Source organism: Corvus brachyrhynchos, unplaced genomic scaffold (genome assembly GCF_000691975.1).
Source record: "Corvus brachyrhynchos isolate BGI_N302 unplaced genomic scaffold, ASM69197v1 scaffold219, whole genome shotgun sequence".
NCBI classification, from domain to species: Eukaryota; Metazoa; Chordata; class Aves; order Passeriformes; family Corvidae; genus Corvus; species Corvus brachyrhynchos.
The window spans coordinates 317928-323962 of NW_008240034.1; the positions used below are offsets into that span (position 1 = coordinate 317928).

At 49.4% G+C, this 6035-nt stretch overlaps 1 long non-coding RNA gene across 1 annotated transcript; it reads right to left on the reverse strand.

The window, feature by feature from the left end:
- Positions 1-1515: 1515 nt before the first annotated feature.
- LOC108449043 lies at positions 1516-4280 on the reverse strand. Its single transcript, XR_001865141.1, has 3 exons — positions 4173-4280; positions 2774-2886; positions 1516-1806 (listed from the first exon to the last, which is right to left on the reverse strand). It is a non-coding gene; the product is annotated as an uncharacterized LOC108449043 (long non-coding RNA).
- Positions 4281-6035: the final 1755 nt, after the last annotated feature.

Sequence of the window (6035 nt, forward strand, 5' to 3'; positions counted from 1 at the left end):
ACAGTGGGAGGTGTCCCTGCCCATGGCAGGGGTGGCACTGGATGGGCTTTAAGGTCCTTTCCCACCCAAACCATCCTGGGATTCTGTGAACATTTCCATTGCTTGGCAGTTCTTCTGGAGCCTCCTGCAGGTCTGATATCTGAACCTTCTGCTAGCAGGACCTGCCCTGTGCCTGTGCTCCTGTCCAGGCTCTGGAGGTGCCTGTGGGATGCTCCTCTCTGCTCCAGCTCCTGCTCTTCCCGCTGCTGCTCAGTTCAGTTCGAAGTGGAGGCATTCTTAGCATTCCTTCCATTCCGAATCGTAGCTACACAACTGTCTAATCACACTTCTCCACAACAACTGGCCTGTAAATTAACATTATAATGGATCGTAAGGGTTTGTAATTACTCAGAAATGTCACTGGGCTGGAATCGTGCAGGGCTCTGCCTGTCAGCAGCCTCCCCTCTGCCGCTTCTTGGAGTCTTCCTGCAGGTGAAAAATTCATTTTCCTGAGGTTTTGTTGTACTGAGCAGCACCTTCCTCCTCTGTTGTAAAGGATTGTCCTGGTAATGGCTCTGGGTACAGGAGCATCACCAAAGTTTGGGATGAGGCTGAGGGGAGCTTGGTACGTCACTGAATTTCTTTGCTGAGCTGAAATATCCCAGCCATTTCTAAACACCACCAGCTTCTGCTTTCTTCTGTCCCATCCCAATTTTGATGTTTATTTCTTCAGGCGAAACAGCCCCTGGAATGGCTGGAAGAGTTGCCTCTGGCAGGGATGAGGATGCTGCTCCTAGAACGGACTCTCAGAGAGAAGGGAGCAGAAATCCTTGAATTGTATCTCAAATCCTGCCTTGGGCAGGGCAGCAGCATCCTTCCTGCTGTCCAGCTCTGGCAAAACCAGGGCTTATTCCCACAGGAGAATCCCCACCTCCAGAGGGACACAAGGGCTGGAGCAGTGGGGGTGTTTGCTGCTTCACCAAACTGACACCAGGAGTTTTGGCTCCCTGTGTGGGCAGCGCTGCAATTCCCTCCAGAGCTCAGCTCGGAGCAGCTGCATCTCCTGGTGTACCAAAAATGAGTTTTTCATCCCCTAAGGAGAGCACCAGGTGGGTAATGCAGGGTGGTGGATGCATCCCATCCTGGAACTAAACTGGGAATATTCACCCCTTACACAGCTCCATTCCCAGCCAGCATTCCCTTTTGGGAAAAGAATTATCTGCCAGGAATTGAGGCTGCTGCCTTTTTGTGGAAAGGGGGAAAGGAATGAAATAATAGTTAATACTTAATGCATATGAGCAGCGATGCTGCTGGGGTTGCCTAGCAGCCACTTAGACAAGCAAGAGAATAAAAAGGGCTGAGTGAATGTGTTTGGAGCTGGTTCCTTGGTCTGCGGGTGGAATCTGACCCATGCAGCCCAGTTTTTTTTTTTTTTTGGGGGGGGGGAGGAGATGGTGGAATTTACCACTAATGGATATTTTAGCTCTGTGGATCATCTCTATCCACTCCCCCACCCCCATCTGTTTTTCCTTTTCGTTTTTTTTTTTTTTTTTTTCAAGTGTAACTTGGAGAGTTTTAGCCAAAGGGAGGTGTTAAAAGTTTTGTGTGGTTTTTTTGGAGATGGAATAGGCAAAAAAAAAAAAAAATCTCAAAGAGATTTTTTCCTTCTATTTAGGACTGTATCTCTGGCAGTCTGGAGATCATTAGCATTTCATGGCCTCTTCAATATACTGCTCAGTAAATGCTGTAGAGACTGGAAATAGCTCCTGCAGTCACACTTAACACTCCTTGCCTTGCTCTCCTTCCTGCAAGAAGTTCATTTCATCTCTGAAAAGCAAAAGTAGAAAGAAACTTTGGGGAAAAAAAAAAAAAAAAAGGAAGGGGGTTTGAGCTACTCTGTGAGTGCAAATAAACTCCTTCCCCCACGAGACCAGAAATTCCCCAAAGTATAAGGTTGGGTTAGAACCCACTAGGAGATAAAAATAAGGAAGGCTGACAGTTTAAATAGTGATTTTCTGAAATCGTGTTCTTCTCTTGACTTTTTTTCCAGTAAAAGTTGGAAAGCTGGAAACCCTTTTCCCTGTCAGGCACTTGTGGGAGTTACAGGACTCCAGCAACTGGAATCCTAAAACCTCCGCTGCCATCCACACTTGAGAGGTGTGAACTCTCAATTTTAATGCGTTTTCCTCATCCCAGCAGTAATTTTTAGCATATTAAAGCAGGGAAAAGGGCACTTAGGAGAAAAGAATGAAGTGAGAAGCATCTTGGACTTAATTTGGAATAAATATAGCGGGTCTTTGAGGGCAGCTGGGCTCTTTTACACTCTGAGAGGAGCTGATGGCTCTTGGGTCAGTGCCAGCAAAGATATCCCTGTAGGAATTCTGGTGGAAGGAGCAAGAGGGTCAGACAGGGAGTTTGGGCTGGTTTTACAGGCTGGGCTTTGAGTGAGACCAGAGCTGGCAGGAGGTTGGTCACATCCACCTTTGCTGCTTCTGCTGTTGTGACCAGAATTCTCTTTTGAGGTGCTTTACTTGGCCAAATGTCGCAGTGCTAAAGCACCTTTTAACCATTTTCACACAGTTTGGAGGCTTCAGTGCTGAGGCTGGCCTTAAAGCAGTGGGCAAGGGTTGAATGAGCTTGGTTTGATTGACTTTTTCATTAATGAGTGTAAATGCTCTCGGATCACCTCAGAGAGCTGGAGGTGCTGTCTGTGTTGTCCCTTTGCCAGGGAAATTCTTCAAATTATGACTTTTTAATTTCCAGTTGTCATCTTTAAGTTGCCAAAGGCTCTCACCTGTCTTCCATAAGGAGCTGCTCTCTGTCAAATGCTGCTCTGAACATCTCCAGAGATTATTTGCCTCCTTCAAAATACTTCTGGGTTTACTCTTCTCATGTGGGGCAGTTCCCCTGAAAGGGAGATAAATGCTGTAAGACCAAGGAGTAGTTTGGGGGTTGGGTCAGCAATAGTTGAGGGGGAAAAAAATCTTTAAACAAAGAACCAAAATTTTGGGAGACTTTATTTAAAACGTGCCCAGGATTGTGATTTTTATTTTTCATCCAGTGGATGAGTGATTCCAGCTTTTTATGTGCCTCAGAGAAATGACTGCCTCAGTCCAAGCTTGTGCAGTGCCCTGGGGGACTGTGTGTTCCTTCAAAGGCTGGGCTTTATCCTGGAGGCCTTTTCCCAACTTAGTGATTCTATGATCAGCAGAAAAACACCTGGAGAAACACCCAAGGAAGCACTGACAGCAGCCACACCTGGAAACCACCAGTGATGAGCTTTTATTGATCGCTGCCAAGGTGAACTGAAGTGATGCCACAGCCTAAGCTCTGACTGCAAAGTTGGAGAGACAAATTCTGCCCCAGATCTGCTCCTCTTGAATCTGGGAACCTGTGGCAGCAGTCTGTGGCCTCAGTGATGATCAGCAAGCACAGCAGAACTTTTATGTGTTCGATCAGACCACGGCACCCAGGACAATGATGTTTCCACCAGCCCAACAAAAGCTTTTCTCTATTCTTTATTTCCCCAGAGCAAGCTGTCCCTTAAAATCCTCCAAGTGTCTCTACATTTTTGCTTGTGATTAATTGCCTCAAATTCTAATGTAAAAAAATCGATGCGGAGAATTTAAATTAGCTTTCCATGTTCATGGCACTGGAAGAAAACATCCTTTTGATTAATTTCTCCTCTTCATCAAACCCGAGGACACTCCAAAACCACACACACGCTCTCTCCCAAAAGCTCATCTCCCAGCCAGGCTGCCTTTCCCTGGGCTCACAGACACCACCAAGAAAAGCAAACCTGGTTTAAGTGAGCTAAACCCTGCTCGAAGGGGATCTAAATTCTGCTGGAAAACTTCGAGGGATCTACAAATAGGTGGGGAAAAGAAAAGAAATAAGTTGGAAGAGAACTTGCTGAGGTGTGTGTTTGGGGGTGCCTCTGGCCATGGGCTGCGCAAACACCGGGAGTCGTTTACTCCCACCTCCAAAAAGCTTAACTCCTTCATATTATTTTTTAAAAAAAAAAACCCAACCAAACAAAAAGATTTCTCTCCTGAGCATCTGCTTTGAAGAGCGCTTCCCCAGCCCGCTAATCCGTTTATTCTGAAATAACAATTAAATAAAATCAAACCAAACCAAAACAAAGCCGCCGCGGCGCCCGCGGGCCCTTCCCCCCACCCCTCCTTCGCAGTTACCATGGCAAAGGCGTTATTTGTCCGTCCTGCCTTCCCCGGGCTCCTGAAAATACCCGCTGACATATTTAGTGAGGCGGGAGCGGGATGGGGATGTTTGGTTTGGGAAACGCTCCCGGCGTCGCCCGGCAACGCGCTGGGCCACGGGAGGGGACCGGGAGGGGACCGGGAGGGGACCGCGTCACCCCTGGCAACCGCTGTTGCTCCCCAAACATCGCGGCCCCACAGCCTCCCCCCCACGTCCTCCCCGCCATCCGCGGCTTCCTCGCCCGCCGGAGGGATTTGGGAGCCTCCCCTCCAAAAGCGCTCGGAGGGGTCTCGGAATTAGCAGCGAAGACGCTTCCCCCCCCCATTTATGGTTCAAAAGGGTTTTGAATCTTCCCCGCTCGTCCTGATCCGTCAGGAGGCTCTGGACTGACCCGTCCCCGTGGTGGGGATGGTGAAATGAGGTGGGTTTTGGGTGTCGTTGGAAGCCCTGTCCAGCCAGACCAGAGACAGAAAGGTCACTGGGGCGAGCTGCCCGTCACAGAGCCACCCACTCGTTCTCCAGGCCAGAGACGCTGCCCACAGGAATTTATTGCCCGGATAAACGATCTCACTTGGTTAATTCCAGTTCTGTAGCAGTCAATTCTCTTTCTTTGGGACAGTGGGAGCTGTTGGAAGCCTTTATCTCCTCCCATTCCTGTAGGATACAGTTTGTCTTACTGCTGTCCTCACCAAGAAATCCACCAGTGCCGTTCTCCGAGCACAGAATATTCAAATCCATATTCCCAAACCTCATTTCTAGGACAGCAGGTTTCTGTTTGCCTCTCCAGGGAGAATTGCCTGTCTCTGGATAGTTTCTACCTTCTATCTGGGGTCTTGTTCAGTCCTGGAATCTGCAGTGCCAGTCCCCAGCAGCTTTATGAACCTTAAATTCCCACAGAAAAATCCCAGCTTCTTCTCCCTGCTCACTGGAGCAGTGCAGTGGTGGGGAAGCAACTGCTGATGTCCCTGTACTTGCTGAGATGTGCACTGGACACAGCAATGGAATGGCTGAAGAACTGCTCTGAGTTTGATTTTGGGCCCCCCTGTGTGACTGAGGAGTGGCTGGAGATCTCAGAATCATGGAATGGTTTGGGCTGGAAAGGTCTTTAAAGCCCATCCAGCGCCACCCCCTGCCATGGGCAGGGACACCTCCCACTATCCCAGGGCACTCCAAGCCCTGTGCTTGGACACTTCCAGAGATCCAGGGGCAGCCACAGCTGCTCTGGGAATTCCATCCCAGCCCCTCCCCCCCTCACAGGGAAGAATTCTGCCCAATATCCCATCTAACCCTGCCCTCTGGCAGTTTGAAGCCATTCCCTGTGTCCTGTCCCTCCAGGCCCTTTTCTAAAGTCCTTCTCCAGGTCTCTTCTCCCTGACTCCATTTTCTGTGGAGTGCAGGAGCAGAGCTCAGACTTTTGTGGTGGTTCCTCCCCAGTAGCACCAGTTGCTGGTCAGAGCAATGCTCCCTGTGTTGTGCTGAGCTGAGACAACCTGGAACCTCCTCCTCTTCCTTCTCTTTTTCCTCCTTTTCCTCTTCCTCTTCTGCCTCCCAAAGTACAAACCCCCAGTTCATCCCATGGTTCATCCCACAGTGGGATCTTCTGGAGGTTTGGAGCCCTGACTCCACTGATGCTGTAAAATCTGAGACAAAGTCATCTCCCCTCCAAACAGCCCCAGTTCGTGTTTGTTGCTTCTGCTTCCCTTTGTGAGGCACCACAGCGCTCCTGAGTGCTGCTGTGTAAATAAATAGCAACACCCTGGGCTGTGCTGGCAGCGGTTCTGCTGTGCTGGCTGCAAACAGCTGCTGCTGCCGCCCCCCATCTCCACGGGATACTGCCG